The following is a 13,237-nucleotide window of genomic DNA, read 5'->3' on the forward strand; positions in this document are numbered from 1 at the left end:
AACGTCGAACGGCACATCTGAAAAAAAGAAAATGGGTGCAACACGAGAACTTCCCACGAGGTAACCCATCATTGTACTACTTTCACCAAAGCACACTTAACTGCGGGGTTCTGATGGGATCCGGTGCATTTGTGCTGGTATGATCGCACCTGTTAAATTTTGCGCTGCAAATACATAAACTCATTCCCCTTTCTTCCTCCTCCCGTCATTTGTTCCCTTGTGCGTGCACTCTGCATCCATCCTTCTCGTTCTATTATCGATCAAAATGCCCTTGCTTCTTGACTCACATTTGCGTATAAACCAGTGGACCCTAGTTCCAGTCGCGCGTAACGTCGAACGACCCGTCTGAAAAAAAAATTAGTGCGACACGAGGACTTCCTAGGAGGTCACCCATTCGAGTACTACTCTCGCCCAAGCACACTTAACTGCGGAGTTCTGATGGAATCCGGTGCATTAGTGCTGGTATGATCGCACCTGTTTAATTTCGCGCTGCAAATACATAAATTCTATCTCCTTCCTTCCCCATCCCGTCATTTGTTTCCAAGTGCGTCCTCTCGTTCTCGTTCAAATATCAAGTACAATGCCACGGCGCCGTGACTCACATTTGCGAATAAATCTGCGGACCATAATTAAAATCGCGCGTAACGTCGAACGGCACATCTGAAAAAAAGAAAATGGGTGCAACACGAGAACTTCCCACGAGGTAACCCATCATTGTACTACTTTCACCAAAGCACACTTAACTGCGGGGTTCTGAAGGGATCCGGTGCATTTGTGCTGGTATGATCGCACCTGTTAAATTTTGCGCTTCAAATACATAAACTCATTCCCCTTTTTTCCTCCTCGCGTCATTTGTTCCCTTGTGCGTGCACTCTGCATCCATCCTTCTCGTTCTAATATCGATCAAAATGCCCTTGCTTCTTGACTCACATTTGCGTATAAACCAGTGGACCCTAGTTCCAATCGCGCGTAACGTCGAACGACCCGTTTGAAAAAAAAATTAGTGCGACACGAGGACTTCCCAGGAGGTCACCCATCCGAGTACTACTCTCGCCCAAGCACACTTAACTGCGGAGTTCTGATGGGATCCGGTGCATTAGGGCTAGTATGATCGCACCTGTTTAATTTCGCGCTGCAAATACAAAAATTCTATCTCCTTCCTTCCCCCTCCCGTCATTTGTTTCCAAGTGCGTGCGCATTGCACGTTCAAATATCAAGTACAATGCCACGGCGCCGTGACTCACATTTGCGAATAAATCTGCGGACCATAATTAAAGTCGCGCGTAACGTCGAACGACACATCTAAAAAAAAGAAAATGGGTGCAACACGAGAACTTCCCACGAGGTAACCCATCATTGTACTACTTTCACCAAAGCACACTTAACTGCGGGGTACTGATGGGATCCGGTGCATTTGTGCTGGTATGATCGCACCTGTTAAATTTTGCGCTGCAAATACATAAACTCATTCCCCTTTCTTCCTCCTCCCGTCATTTGTTCCCTTGTGCGTGCACTCTGCATCCATCCTTCTCGTTCTAATATCGATCAAAATGCCCTTGCTTCTTGACTCACATTTGCGTATAAACCAGTGGACCCTAGTTCCAGTCGCGCGTAACGTCGAACGACCCGTCTGAAAAAAAAATTAGTGCGACACGAGGACTTCCCAGGAGGTCACCCATCCGAGTACTACTCTCGCCCAAGCACACTTAGCTGCGGAGTTCTGATGGGATCCGGTGCATTAGTGCTGGTATGATCGCACCTGTTTAATTTCGCGCTGCAAATACATAAATTCTATCTCCTTCCTTCCCCCTCCCGTCATTTGTTTCCAAGTGCGTGCGCACTGCACCTCTCGTTCTCGTTCAAATATCAAGTACAATGCCACGGCGCCGTGACTCACATTTGCGAATAAATCTGCGGACCATAATTAAAGTCGCGCGTAACGTCGAACGGCACATCTGAAAAAAAGAAAATGGGGGCAACACGAGAACTTCCCACGAGGTAACCCATCATTGTACTACTTTCACCAAAGCACACTTAACTGCGGGGTTCTGATGGGATCCGGTGCATTTGTGCTGGTATGATCGCACCTGTTAAATTTTGCGCTGCAAATACATAAACTCATTCCCCTTTCTTCCTCCTCCCGTCATTTGTTCCCTTGTGCGTGCACTCTGCATCCATCCTTCTCGTTCTAATATCGATCAAAATGCCCTTTCCTCTTGACTCACATTTGCGTATAAACCAGTGGACCCTAGTTCCAGTCGCGCGTAACGTCGAACGACCCGTCTGAAAAAAAAATTAGTGCGACACGAGTACTTCCCAGGAGGTCACCCATCCGAGTACTACTCTCGCCCAAGCACACTTAACTGCGGAGTTCTGATGGGATCCGGTGCATTAGTGCTGGTATGATCGCACCTGTTTAATTTCGCGCTGCAAATACAAAAATTCTATCTCCTTCCTTCCCCCTCCCGTCATTTGTTTCCAAGTGCGTGCGCACTGCACGTTCAAATATCAAGTACAATGCCACGGCGCCGTGACTCACATTTGCGAATAAATCTGCGGACCATAATTAAAGTCGCGCGTAACGTCGAACGACACATCTAAAAAAAAGAAAATGGGTGCAACACGAGAACTTCCCACGAGGTAACCCATCATTGTACTACTTTCACCAAAGCACACTTAACTGCGGGGTTCTGATGGGATCCGGTGCATTTGTGCTGGTATGATCGCACCTGTTAAATTTTGCGCTGCAAATACATAAACTCATTCCCCTTTCTTCCTCCTCCCGTCATTTGTTCCCTTGTGCGTGCACTCTGCATCCATCCTTCTCGTTCTAATATCGATCAAAATGCCCTTGCTTCTTGACTCACATTTGCGTATAAACCAGTGGACCCTAGTTCCAGTCGCGCGTAACGTCGAACGACCCGTCTGAAAAAAAAATTAGTGCGACACGAGGACTTCCCAGGAGGTCACCCATCCGAGTACTACTCTCGCCCAAGCACACTTAACTGCGGAGTTCTGATTGGATCCGGTGCATTAGTGCTGGTATGATCGCATCTGTTTAATTTTGCGCTGCAAATACAGAAATTCTAGCTCCTTCCTTCCCCCTCCCGTCATTTGTTTCCAAGTGCGTCCTCTCGTTCTCGTTCAAATATCAAGTAAAATGCCACGGCGCCGTGACTCACATTTGCGAATAAATCTGCGGACCATAATTAAAGTCGCGCGTAACGTCGAACGGCACGTCTGAAAAAAAAAGAAAATGGGTGCAACACGAGAACTTCCCACGAGGTAACCCATCATTGTACTACTTTCACCAAAGCACACTTAACTGCGGGGTTCTGATGGGATCCGGTGCATTTGTGCTGGTATGATCGCACCTGTTAAATTTTGCGCTGCAAATACATAAACTCATTCCCCTTTCTTCCTCCTCCCGTCATTTGTTCCCTTGTGCGTGCACTCTGCATCCATCCTTCTCGTTCTAATATCGATCAAAATGCCCTTGCTTCTTGACTCACATTTGCGTATAAACCAGTGGACCCTAGTTCCAGTCGCGCGTAACGTCAAACGACCCGTCTGAAAAAAAAATTAGTGCGACACGAGGACTTCCAAGGAGGTCACCCATCCGAGTACTTCTCTCGCCCAAGCACACTTAACTACGGAGTTCTGATGGGATCCGGTGCATTAGTGCTGGTATAATCGCACCTGTTTAATTTTGCGCTGCAAATACATAAATTCTATCTCCTTCCTTCCCCCTCCCGTCATTTGTTTCCAAGTGCGTGCGCACTGCACGTTCAAATATCAAGTACAATGCCACGGCGCCGTGACTCACATTTGCGAATAAATCTGCGGACCATAATTAAAGTCGCGCGTAACGTCGAACGGCACATCTGAAAAAAAGAAAATGGGTGCAACACGAGAACTTCCCACGAGGTAACCCATCATTGTACTACTTTCACCAAAGCACACTTAACTGAGGGGTTCTGACGGGATCCGGTGCATTTGTGCTGGTATGATCGCACCTGTTAAATTTTGCGCTGCAAATACATAAACTCATTCCCCTTTCTTCCTCCTCCCGTCACTTGTTCCCTTGTGCGTGCACTCTGCATCCATCCTTCTCGTTCTAATATCGATCAAAATGCCCTTGCTTCTTGACTCACATTTGCGTATAAACCAGTGGACCCTAGTTCCAGTCGCGCGTAACGTCGAACGACCCGTCTGAAAAAAAAATTAGTGCGACACGAGGACTTCCCAGGAGGTCAACCATCCGAGTACTACTCTCGCCCAAGCACACTTAACTGCGGAGTTCTGATGGGATCCGGTGCATTAGTGCTGGTATGATCGCACCTGTTTAATTTCGCGCTGCAAATACACAAATTCTATCTCCTTCCTTCCCCCTCCCGTCATTTGTTTCCAAGTGCGTCCTCTCGTTCTCGTTCAAATATCATGTACAATGCCACGGCGCCGTGACTCACATTTGCGAATAAATCTGCGGACCATAATTAAAGTCGCGCGTAACGTCGAACGGCACGTCTGAAAAAAAAAGAAAATGGGTGCAACACTAGAACTTCCCACGACGTAACCCATCATTGTACTACATTCACCAAAGCACACTTAACTGCGGGGTTCTGATGGGATCCGGTGCATTTGTGCTGGTATGATCGCACCTGTTAAATTTTGCGCTGCAAACACATAAACTCATTCCCCTTTCTTCCTCCTCCCGTCATTTGTTCCCTTGTGCGTGCACTCTGCATCCATCCTTCTCGTTCTAATATCGATCAAAATGCCCTTGCTTCTTGACTCACATTTGCGTATAAACTAGTAGACCCTAGTTCCAGTCGCGCGTAACGTCGAACGACCCGTCTGAAAAAAAAATTAGTGCGACACGAGGACTTCCCAGGAGGTCACCCATCCGAGTACTACTCTCGCCCAAGCACACTTAACTGCGGAGTTCTGATGGGATCCGGTGCATTAGTGCTAGTATGATCGCATTTGTTTAATTTTGCGCTGCAAATACAGAAATTCTAGCACCTTCCTTCCCCCTCCTGTCATTTGTTTCCAAGTGCGTCCTCTCGTTCTCGTTCAAATATCAAGTACAATGCCACGGCACCGTGACTCACATTTGCGAATAAATCTGCGGACCATAATTAAAGTCGCGCGTAACGTCGAACGGCACATCTGAAAAAAAAAAAGAAAATGGGTGCAACACGAGAACTTCCCACGAGGTAACCCATCATTGTACTACTTTCACCAAAGCACACTTAACTGCGGGGTTCTGATGGGATCCGGTGCATTTGTGCTGGTATGATCGCACCTGTTAAATTTTGCGCTGCAAATACATAAACTCATTCCCCTTTCTTCCTCCTCCCGTCATTTGTTCCCTTGTGCGTGCACTCTGCATCCATCCTTCTCGTTCTAATATCGATCAAAATGCCCTTGCTTCTTGACTCACATTTGCGTATAAACCAGTGGACCCTAGTTCCAGTCGCGCGTAACGTCGAACGACCCGTCTGAAAAAAAAATTAGTGCGACACGAGGACTTCCCAGGAGGTCACCCATCCGAGTACTACTCTCGCCCAAGCACACTTAACTGCGGAGTTCTGATGGGATCCGGTGCATTAGTGCTGGTATGATAGCACCTGTTTAATTTCGCGCTGCAAATACACAAATTCTATCTGCTTCCTTCCCCCTCCCGTCATTTGTTTCCAAGTGCGTCCTCTCGTTCTCGTTCAAATATCAAGTACAATGCCACGGCGCCGTGACTCACATTTGCGAATAAATCTGCGGACCATAATTAAAGTCGCGCGTAACGTCGAACGGTACATCTGAAAAAAAGAAAATGGGTGCAACACGAGAACTTCCCACGAGGTAACCCATCATTGTACTACTTTCACCAAAGCACACTTAACTGCGGGGTTCTGATGGGATCCGGTGCATTTGTGCTGGTATGATCGCACCTGTTAAATTTTGCGCTGCAAATACATAAACTCATTCCCCTTTCTTCCTCCTCCCGTCATTTGTTCCCTTGTGCGTGCACTCTGCATCCATCCTTCTCGTTCTAATATCGATCAAAATGCCCTTGCTTCTTGACTCACATTTGCGTATAAACCAGTGGACCCTAGTTCCAGTCGCGCGTAACGTCGAACGACCCGTCTGAAAAAAAAATTAGTGCGACACGAGGACTTCCCAGGAGGTCACCCATCCGAGTACTACTCTCGCCCAAGCACACTTAACTGCGGAGTTCTGATGGGATCCGGTGCATTAGTGCTGGTATGATCGCACCTCTTTAATTTCGCGCTGCAAATACATAAATTCTATCTTCTTCCTTCCCCCTCCCGTCATTTGTTTCCAAGTGCGTCCTCTCCTTCTCGTTCAAATATCAAGTACAATGCCACGGCGCCGTGACTCACATTTGCGAATAAATCTGCGGACCATAATTAAAGTCGCGCGTAACGTCGAACGGCACATCTGAAAAAAAAGAAAATGGGTGCAACACGAGAACTTCCCACGAGGTAACCCATCATTGTACTACTTTCACCAAAGCACACTTAACTGCGGGGTTCTGATGAGATCCGGTGCATTTTTGCTGGTATGATCGCACCTGTTAAATTTTGCGCTGCAAATACATAAACTCATTCCCCTTTCTTCCTCCTCCCGTCATTTGTTCCCTTGTGCGTGCACTCTGCATCCATCCTTCTCGTTCTAATATCGATCAAAATGCCCTTGCTTCTTGACTCACATTTGCGTATAAACCAGTGGACCCTAGTTCCAGTCGCGCGTAACGTCGAACGACCCGTCTGAAAAAAAAATTAGTGCGACACGAGGAGACTTCCCAGGAGGTCACCCATCCGAGTACTACTCTCGCCCAAGCACACTTAACTGCGGAGTTCTGATGGGATCCGGTGCATTAGTGCTGGTATGATCGCACCTGTTTAATTTCGCGCTGCAAATACACAAATTCTATCTGCTTCCTTCCCCCTCCCGTCATTTGTTTCCAAGTGCGTCCTCTCGTTCTCGTTCAAATATCAAGTACAATGCCACGGCGCCGTGACTCACATTTGCGAATAAATCTGCGGACCATAATTAAAGTCGCGCGTAACGTCGAACGGTACATCTGAAAAAAAAAAAATGGGTGCAACACGAGAACTTCCCACGAGGTAACCCATCATTGTACTACTTTCACCAAAGCACACTTAACTGCGGGGTTCTGATGGGATCCGGTGCATTTGTGCTGGTATGATCGCACCTGTTAAATTTTGCGCTGCAAATACATAAACTCATTCCCCTTTCTTCCTCCTCCCGTCATTTGTTCCCTTGTGCGTGCACTCTGCATCCATCCTTCTCGTTCTAATATCGATCAAAATGCCCTTGCTTCTTGAGTCACATTTGCGTATAAACCAGTGGACCCTAGTTCCAGTCGCGCGTAACGTCGAACGACCCGTCTGAAAAAATAATTAGTGCGACACGAGGACTTCCCAGGAGGTCACCCATCCGAGTACTACTCTCGCCCAAGCACACTTAACTGCGGAGTTCTGATGGGATCCGGTGCATTAGTGCTGGTATGATCGCACCTGTTTAATTTCGCGCTGCAAATACACAAATTCTATCTCCTTCCTTCCCCCTCCCGTCATTTGTTTCCAAGTGCGTCCTCTCGTTCTCGTTCAAATATCAAGTACAATGCCACGGCGCCGTGACTCACATTTGCGAATAAATCTGCGGACCATAATTAAAGTCGCGCGTAACGTCGAACGGTACATCTGAAAAAAAGAAAATGGGTGCAACACGAGAACTTCCCACGAGGTAACCCATCATTGTACTACTTTCACCAAAGCACACTTAACTGCGGGGTTCTGATGGGATCCGGTGCATTTGTGCTGGTATGATCGCACCTGTTAAATTTTGCGCTGCAAATACATAAACTCATTCCCCTTTCTTCCTCCTCCCGTCATTTGTTCCCTTGTGCGTGCACTCTGCATCCATCCTTCTCGTTCTAATATCGATCAAAATGCCCTTGCTTCTTGACTCACATTTGCGTATAAACCAGTGGACCCTAGTTCCAGTCGCGCGTAACGTCGAACGACCCGTCTGAAAAAAAAATTAGTGCGACACGAGGACTTCCCAGGAGGTCACCCATCCGAGTACTACTCTCGCCCAAGCACACTTAACTGCGGAGTTCTGATGGGATCCGGTGCATTAGTGCTGGTATGATCGCACCTCTTTAATTTCGCGCTGCAAATACATAAATTCTATCTTCTTCCTTCCCCCTCCCGTCATTTGTTTCCAAGTGCGTCCTCTCCTTCTCGTTCAAATATCAAGTACAATGCCACGGCGCCGTGACTCACATTTGCGAATAAATCTGCGGACCATAATTAAAGTCGCGCGTAACGTCGAACGGCACATCTGAAAAAAAAGAAAATGGGTGCAACACGAGAACTTCCCACGAGGTAACCCATCATTGTACTACTTTCACCAAAGCACACTTAACTGCGGGGTTCTGATGAGATCCGGTGCATTTTTGCTGGTATGATCGCACCTGTTAAATTTTGCGCTGCAAATACATAAACTCATTCCCCTTTCTTCCTCCTCCCGTCATTTGTTCCCTTGTGCGTGCACTCTGCATCCATCCTTCTCGTTCTAATATCGATCAAAATGCCCTTGCTTCTTGACTCACATTTGCGTATAAACCAGTGGACCCTAGTTCCAGTCGCGCGTAACGTCGAACGACCCGTCTGAAAAAAAAATTAGTGCGACACGAGGAGACTTCCCAGGAGGTCACCCATCCGAGAACTACTCTCGCCCAAGCACACTTAACTGCGGAGTTCTGATGGGATCCGGTGCATTAGTGCTGGTATGATCGCACCTGTTTAATTTCGCGCTGCAAATACACAAATTCTATCTGCTTCCTTCCCCCTCCCGTCATTTGTTTCCAAGTGCGTCCTCTCGTTCTCGTTCAAATATCAAGTACAATGCCACGGCGCCGTGACTCACATTTGCGAATAAATCTGCGGACCATAATTAAAGTCGCGCGTAACGTCGAACGGTACATCTGAAAAAAAAAAAATGGGTGCAACACGAGAACTTCCCACGAGGTAACCCATCATTGTACTACTTTCACCAAAGCACACTTAACTGCGGGGTTCTGATGGGATCCGGTGCATTTGTGCTGGTATGATCGCACCTGTTAAATTTTGCGCTGCAAATACATAAACTCATTCCCCTTTCTTCCTCCTCCCGTCATTTGTTCCCTTGTGCGTGCACTCTGCATCCATCCTTCTCGTTCTAATATCGATCAAAATGCCCTTGCTTCTTGACTCACATTTGCGTATAAACCAGTGGACCCTAGTTCCAGTCGCGCGTAACGTCGAACGACCCGTCTGAAAAAAAAATTAGTGCGACACGAGGACTTCCCAGGAGGTCACCCATCCGAGTACTACTCTCGCCCAAGCACACTTAACTGCGGAGTTCTGATGGGATCCGGTGCATTAGTGCTGGTATGATCGCACCTGTTTAATTTCGCGCTGCAAATACACAAATTCTATCTCCTTCCTTCCCCCTCCCGTCATTTGTTTCCAAGTGCGTCCTCTCGTTCTCGTTCAAATATCAAGTACAATGCCACGGCGCCGTGACTCACATTTGCGAATAAATCTGCGGACCATAATTAAAGTCGCGCGTAACGTCGAACGGTACATCTGAAAAAAAGAAAATGGGTGCAACACGAGAACTTCCCACGAGGTAACCCATCATTGTACTACTTTCACCAAAGCACACTTAACTGCGGGGTTCTGATGGGATCCGGTGCATTTGTGCTGGTATGATCGCACCTGTTAAATTTTGCGCTGCAAATACATAAACTCATTCCCCTTTCTTCCTCCTCCCGTCATTTGTTCCCTTGTGCGTGCACTCTGCATCCATCCTTCTCGTTCTAATATCGATCAAAATGCCCTTGCTTCTTGACTCACATTTGCGTATAAACCAGTGGACCCTAGTTCCAGTCGCGCGTAACGTCGAACGACCCGTCTGAAAAAAAAATTAGTGCGACACGAGGACTTCCCAGGAGGTCACCCATCCGAGTACTACTCTCGCCCAAGCACACTTAACTGCGGAGTTCTGATGGGATCCGGTGCATTAGTGCTGGTATGATCGCACCTCTTTAATTTCGCGCTGCAAATACATAAATTCTATCTTCTTCCTTCCCCCTCCCGTCATTTGTTTCCAAGTGCGTCCTCTCCTTCTCGTTCAAATATCAAGTACAATGCCACGGCGCCGTGACTCACATTTGCGAATAAATCTGCGGACCATAATTAAAGTCGCGCGTAACGTCGAACGACACATCTGAAAAAAAAGAAAATGGGTGCAACACGAGAACTTCCCACGAGGTAACCCATCATTGTACTACTTTCACCAAAGCACACTTAACTGCGGGGTTCTGATGAGATCCGGTGCATTTTTGCTGGTATGATCGCACCTGTTAAATTTTGCGCTGCAAATACATAAACTCATTCCCCTTTCTTCCTCCTCCCGTCATTTGTTCCCTTGTGCGTGCACTCTGCATCCATCCTTCTCGTTCTAATATCGATCAAAATGCCCTTGCTTCTTGACTCACATTTGCGTATAAACCAGTGGACCCTAGTTCCAGTCGCGCGTAACGTCGAACGACCCGTTTGAAAAAAAAATTAGTGCGACACGAGGACTTCCCAGGAGGTCACCCATCCGAGTACTACTCTCGCCCAAGCACACTTAACTGCGGAGTTCTGATGGGATCCGGTGCATTAGTGCTGGTATGATCGCACCTGTTTAATTTCGCGCTGCAAATACACAAATTCTATCTCCTTCCTTCCCCCTCCCGTCATTTGTTTCCAAGTGCGTCCTCTCGTTCTCGTTCAAATATCAAGTACAATGCCACGGCGCCGTGACTCACATTTGCGAATAAATCTGCGGACCATAATTAAAGTCGCGCGTAACGTCGAACGGTACATCTGAAAAAAAAAAAATGGGTGCAACACGAGAACTTCCCACGAGGTAACCCATCATTGTACTACTTTCACCAAAGCACACTTAACTGCGGGGTTCTGATGGGATCCGGTGCATTTGTGCTGGTATGATCGCACCTGTTAAATTTTGCGCTGCAAATACATAAACTCATTCCCCTTTCTTCCTCCTCCCGTCATTTGTTCCCTTGTGCGTGCACTCTGCATCCATCCTTCTCGTTCTAATATCGATCAAAATGCCCTTGCTTCTTGACTCACATTTGCGTATAAACCAGTGGACCCTAGTTCCAGTCGCGCGTAACGTCGAACGACCCGTCTGAAAAAAAAATTTGTGCGACACGAGGACTTCCCAGGAGGTCACCCATCCGAGTACTACTCTCGCCCAAGCACACTTAACTGCGGAGTTCTGATGGGATCAGGTGCATTAGTGCTGGTATGATCGCACCTGTTTAATTTCGCGCTGCAAATACACAAATTCTATCTCCTTCCTTCCCCCTCCCGTCATTTGTTTCCAAGTGCGTCCTCTCGTTCTCGTTCAAATATCAAGTACAATGCCACGGCGCCGTGACTCACATTTGCGAATAAATCTGCGGACCATAATTAAAGTCGCGCGTAACGTCGAACGGTACATCTGAAAAAAAAAAAATGGGTGCAACACGAGAACTTCCCACGAGGTAACCCATCATTGTACTACTTTCACCAAAGCACACTTAACTGCGGGGTTCTGATGGGATCCGGTGCATTTGTGCTGGTATGATCGCACCTGTTAAATTTTGCGCTGCAAATACATAAACTCATTCCCCTTTCTTCCTCCTCCCGTCATTTGTTCCCTTGTGCGTGCACTCTGCATCCATCCTTCTCGTTCTAATATCGATCAAAATGCCCTTGCTTCTTGACTCACATTTGCGTATAAACCAGTGGACCCTAGTTCCAGTCGCGCGTAACGTCGAACGACCCGTCTGAAAAAAAAATTAGTGCGACACGAGGACTTCCCAGGAGGTCACCCATCCGAGTACTACTCTCGCCCAAGCACACTTAACTGCGGAGTTCTGATGGGATCCGGTGCATTAGTGCTGGTATGATCGCACCTCTTTAATTTCGCGCTGCAAATACATAAATTCTATCTTCTTCCTTCCCCCTCCCGTCATTTGTTTCCAAGTGCGTCCTCTCCTTCTCGTTCAAATATCAAGTACAATGCCACGGCGCCGTGACTCACATTTGCGAATAAATCTGCGGACCATAATTAAAGTCGCGCGTAACGTCGAACGGCACATCTGAAAAAAAAGAAAATGGGTGCAACACGAGAACTTCCCACGAGGTAACCCATCATTGTACTACTTTCACCAAAGCACACTTAACTGCGGGGTTCTGATGAGATCCGGTGCATTTTTGCTGGTATGATCGCACTTGTTAAATTTTGCGCTGCAAATACATAAACTCATTCCCCTTTCTTCCTCCTCCCGTCATTTGTTCCCTTGTGCGTGCACTCTGCATCCATCCTTCTCGTTCTAATATCGATCAAAATGCCCTTGCTTCTTGACTCACATTTGCGTATAAACCAGTGGACCCTAGTTCCAGTCGCGCGTAACGTCGAACGACCCGTCTGAAAAAAAAATTAGTGCGACACGAGGACTTCCCAGGAGGTCACCCATCCGAGTACTACTCTCGCCCAAGCACACTTAACTGCGGAGTTCTGATGGGATTCGGTGCATCAGTGCTGGTATGATCGCACCTATTTAATTTTGCGCTACAAATACATAAATTCTATCTCCTTCCTTCCCCCTCCCGTCTTTTGTTTCCAAGTGCATCCTCTCGTTCTCGTTCAAATATCAAGTACAATGCCACGGCGCCGTGACTCACATTTGCGAATAAATCTGCGGACCATAATTAAAGTCGCGCGTAACGTCGAACGGCACATCTGAAAAAAAGAAAATGGGTGCAACACGAGAACTTCCCACGAGGTAACCCATCATTGTACTACTTTCACCAAAGCACACTTAACTGCGGGGTTCTGATGGGATCCGGTGCATTTGTGCTGGTATGATCGCACCTGTTAAATTTTGCGCTGCAAATACATAAACTCATTCCCCTTTCTTCCTCCTCCCGTCATTTGTTCCCTTGTGCGTGCACTCTGCATCCATCCTTCTCGTTCTAATATCGATCAAAATGCCCTTGCTTCTTGACTCACATTTGCGTATAAACCAGTGGACCCTAGTTCCAGTCGCGCGTAACGTCGAACGACCCGTCTGAAAAAA

General features: G+C 47.2%; 15 non-coding genes and 26 pseudogenes across 15 annotated transcripts; all 41 read right to left on the minus strand.

Moving 5' to 3' along the window:
* Positions 1-32: 32 nt before the first annotated feature.
* Positions 33-151, minus strand: LOC148260705 (5S ribosomal RNA; annotated as a pseudogene).
* Positions 152-357: 206 nt separating this feature from the next.
* Positions 358-476, minus strand: LOC148260706 (5S ribosomal RNA; annotated as a pseudogene).
* A 199-nt stretch (positions 477-675) lies between these two features.
* On the minus strand, positions 676-794 carry LOC148260707 (5S ribosomal RNA; annotated as a pseudogene).
* A 206-nt stretch (positions 795-1,000) lies between these two features.
* On the minus strand, positions 1,001-1,119 carry LOC148260708 (5S ribosomal RNA; annotated as a pseudogene).
* A 198-nt stretch (positions 1,120-1,317) lies between these two features.
* LOC148260709 (5S ribosomal RNA) lies at positions 1,318-1,436 on the minus strand (annotated as a pseudogene).
* A 206-nt stretch (positions 1,437-1,642) lies between these two features.
* Positions 1,643-1,761, minus strand: LOC148260710 (5S ribosomal RNA). Its single transcript, XR_015820803.1, has one exon. It is a non-coding gene; the product is annotated as a 5S ribosomal RNA (ribosomal RNA).
* Positions 1,762-1,970: 209 nt separating this feature from the next.
* Positions 1,971-2,089, minus strand: LOC148260711 (5S ribosomal RNA; annotated as a pseudogene).
* A 206-nt stretch (positions 2,090-2,295) lies between these two features.
* LOC148260712 (5S ribosomal RNA) lies at positions 2,296-2,414 on the minus strand. The gene has a single exon (XR_015820921.1). It is a non-coding gene; the product is annotated as a 5S ribosomal RNA (ribosomal RNA).
* A 198-nt stretch (positions 2,415-2,612) lies between these two features.
* LOC148260713 (5S ribosomal RNA) lies at positions 2,613-2,731 on the minus strand (annotated as a pseudogene).
* A 206-nt stretch (positions 2,732-2,937) lies between these two features.
* LOC148260714 (5S ribosomal RNA) lies at positions 2,938-3,056 on the minus strand (annotated as a pseudogene).
* A 201-nt stretch (positions 3,057-3,257) lies between these two features.
* LOC148260715 (5S ribosomal RNA) lies at positions 3,258-3,376 on the minus strand (annotated as a pseudogene).
* A 206-nt stretch (positions 3,377-3,582) lies between these two features.
* LOC148260716 (5S ribosomal RNA) lies at positions 3,583-3,701 on the minus strand. The gene has a single exon (XR_015820586.1). It is a non-coding gene; the product is annotated as a 5S ribosomal RNA (ribosomal RNA).
* A 198-nt stretch (positions 3,702-3,899) lies between these two features.
* On the minus strand, positions 3,900-4,018 carry LOC148260717 (5S ribosomal RNA; annotated as a pseudogene).
* A 206-nt stretch (positions 4,019-4,224) lies between these two features.
* On the minus strand, positions 4,225-4,343 carry LOC148260718 (5S ribosomal RNA). Its single transcript, XR_015821198.1, has one exon. It is a non-coding gene; the product is annotated as a 5S ribosomal RNA (ribosomal RNA).
* Positions 4,344-4,544: 201 nt separating this feature from the next.
* On the minus strand, positions 4,545-4,663 carry LOC148260719 (5S ribosomal RNA; annotated as a pseudogene).
* A 206-nt stretch (positions 4,664-4,869) lies between these two features.
* Positions 4,870-4,988, minus strand: LOC148260720 (5S ribosomal RNA). Its single transcript, XR_015820229.1, has one exon. It is a non-coding gene; the product is annotated as a 5S ribosomal RNA (ribosomal RNA).
* Positions 4,989-5,191: 203 nt separating this feature from the next.
* LOC148260721 (5S ribosomal RNA) lies at positions 5,192-5,310 on the minus strand (annotated as a pseudogene).
* A 206-nt stretch (positions 5,311-5,516) lies between these two features.
* On the minus strand, positions 5,517-5,635 carry LOC148260722 (5S ribosomal RNA). Its single transcript, XR_015820559.1, has one exon. It is a non-coding gene; the product is annotated as a 5S ribosomal RNA (ribosomal RNA).
* Positions 5,636-5,834: 199 nt separating this feature from the next.
* LOC148260723 (5S ribosomal RNA) lies at positions 5,835-5,953 on the minus strand (annotated as a pseudogene).
* Positions 5,954-6,159: 206 nt separating this feature from the next.
* On the minus strand, positions 6,160-6,278 carry LOC148260724 (5S ribosomal RNA). The gene has a single exon (XR_015820778.1). It is a non-coding gene; the product is annotated as a 5S ribosomal RNA (ribosomal RNA).
* A 200-nt stretch (positions 6,279-6,478) lies between these two features.
* LOC148260725 (5S ribosomal RNA) lies at positions 6,479-6,597 on the minus strand (annotated as a pseudogene).
* Positions 6,598-6,803: 206 nt separating this feature from the next.
* Positions 6,804-6,924, minus strand: LOC148260726 (5S ribosomal RNA). Its single transcript, XR_015820375.1, has one exon. It is a non-coding gene; the product is annotated as a 5S ribosomal RNA (ribosomal RNA).
* A 199-nt stretch (positions 6,925-7,123) lies between these two features.
* On the minus strand, positions 7,124-7,242 carry LOC148260727 (5S ribosomal RNA; annotated as a pseudogene).
* Positions 7,243-7,448: 206 nt separating this feature from the next.
* Positions 7,449-7,567, minus strand: LOC148260728 (5S ribosomal RNA). Its single transcript, XR_015820779.1, has one exon. It is a non-coding gene; the product is annotated as a 5S ribosomal RNA (ribosomal RNA).
* Positions 7,568-7,766: 199 nt separating this feature from the next.
* On the minus strand, positions 7,767-7,885 carry LOC148260729 (5S ribosomal RNA; annotated as a pseudogene).
* Positions 7,886-8,091: 206 nt separating this feature from the next.
* Positions 8,092-8,210, minus strand: LOC148260730 (5S ribosomal RNA). The gene has a single exon (XR_015820780.1). It is a non-coding gene; the product is annotated as a 5S ribosomal RNA (ribosomal RNA).
* Positions 8,211-8,410: 200 nt separating this feature from the next.
* Positions 8,411-8,529, minus strand: LOC148260731 (5S ribosomal RNA; annotated as a pseudogene).
* Positions 8,530-8,735: 206 nt separating this feature from the next.
* Positions 8,736-8,856, minus strand: LOC148260732 (5S ribosomal RNA; annotated as a pseudogene).
* A 199-nt stretch (positions 8,857-9,055) lies between these two features.
* Positions 9,056-9,174, minus strand: LOC148260733 (5S ribosomal RNA; annotated as a pseudogene).
* A 206-nt stretch (positions 9,175-9,380) lies between these two features.
* LOC148260734 (5S ribosomal RNA) lies at positions 9,381-9,499 on the minus strand. The gene has a single exon (XR_015820781.1). It is a non-coding gene; the product is annotated as a 5S ribosomal RNA (ribosomal RNA).
* A 199-nt stretch (positions 9,500-9,698) lies between these two features.
* LOC148260735 (5S ribosomal RNA) lies at positions 9,699-9,817 on the minus strand (annotated as a pseudogene).
* Positions 9,818-10,023: 206 nt separating this feature from the next.
* Positions 10,024-10,142, minus strand: LOC148260736 (5S ribosomal RNA). The gene has a single exon (XR_015820782.1). It is a non-coding gene; the product is annotated as a 5S ribosomal RNA (ribosomal RNA).
* A 200-nt stretch (positions 10,143-10,342) lies between these two features.
* On the minus strand, positions 10,343-10,461 carry LOC148260737 (5S ribosomal RNA; annotated as a pseudogene).
* Positions 10,462-10,667: 206 nt separating this feature from the next.
* LOC148260738 (5S ribosomal RNA) lies at positions 10,668-10,786 on the minus strand. The gene has a single exon (XR_015820784.1). It is a non-coding gene; the product is annotated as a 5S ribosomal RNA (ribosomal RNA).
* A 199-nt stretch (positions 10,787-10,985) lies between these two features.
* Positions 10,986-11,104, minus strand: LOC148260739 (5S ribosomal RNA; annotated as a pseudogene).
* Positions 11,105-11,310: 206 nt separating this feature from the next.
* On the minus strand, positions 11,311-11,429 carry LOC148260740 (5S ribosomal RNA; annotated as a pseudogene).
* Positions 11,430-11,628: 199 nt separating this feature from the next.
* LOC148260741 (5S ribosomal RNA) lies at positions 11,629-11,747 on the minus strand (annotated as a pseudogene).
* Positions 11,748-11,953: 206 nt separating this feature from the next.
* LOC148260742 (5S ribosomal RNA) lies at positions 11,954-12,072 on the minus strand. Its single transcript, XR_015820785.1, has one exon. It is a non-coding gene; the product is annotated as a 5S ribosomal RNA (ribosomal RNA).
* Positions 12,073-12,272: 200 nt separating this feature from the next.
* LOC148260743 (5S ribosomal RNA) lies at positions 12,273-12,391 on the minus strand (annotated as a pseudogene).
* A 206-nt stretch (positions 12,392-12,597) lies between these two features.
* LOC148260744 (5S ribosomal RNA) lies at positions 12,598-12,716 on the minus strand. Its single transcript, XR_015820392.1, has one exon. It is a non-coding gene; the product is annotated as a 5S ribosomal RNA (ribosomal RNA).
* A 199-nt stretch (positions 12,717-12,915) lies between these two features.
* Positions 12,916-13,034, minus strand: LOC148260745 (5S ribosomal RNA; annotated as a pseudogene).
* Positions 13,035-13,237: the final 203 nt, after the last annotated feature.

The sequence above is a fragment of the Carica papaya genome, chromosome 5, assembly GCF_054855325.1.
Source record: "Carica papaya isolate Zhongbai chromosome 5, ASM5485532v1, whole genome shotgun sequence".
Classification (NCBI taxonomy): Eukaryota; Viridiplantae; Streptophyta; class Magnoliopsida; order Brassicales; family Caricaceae; genus Carica; species Carica papaya.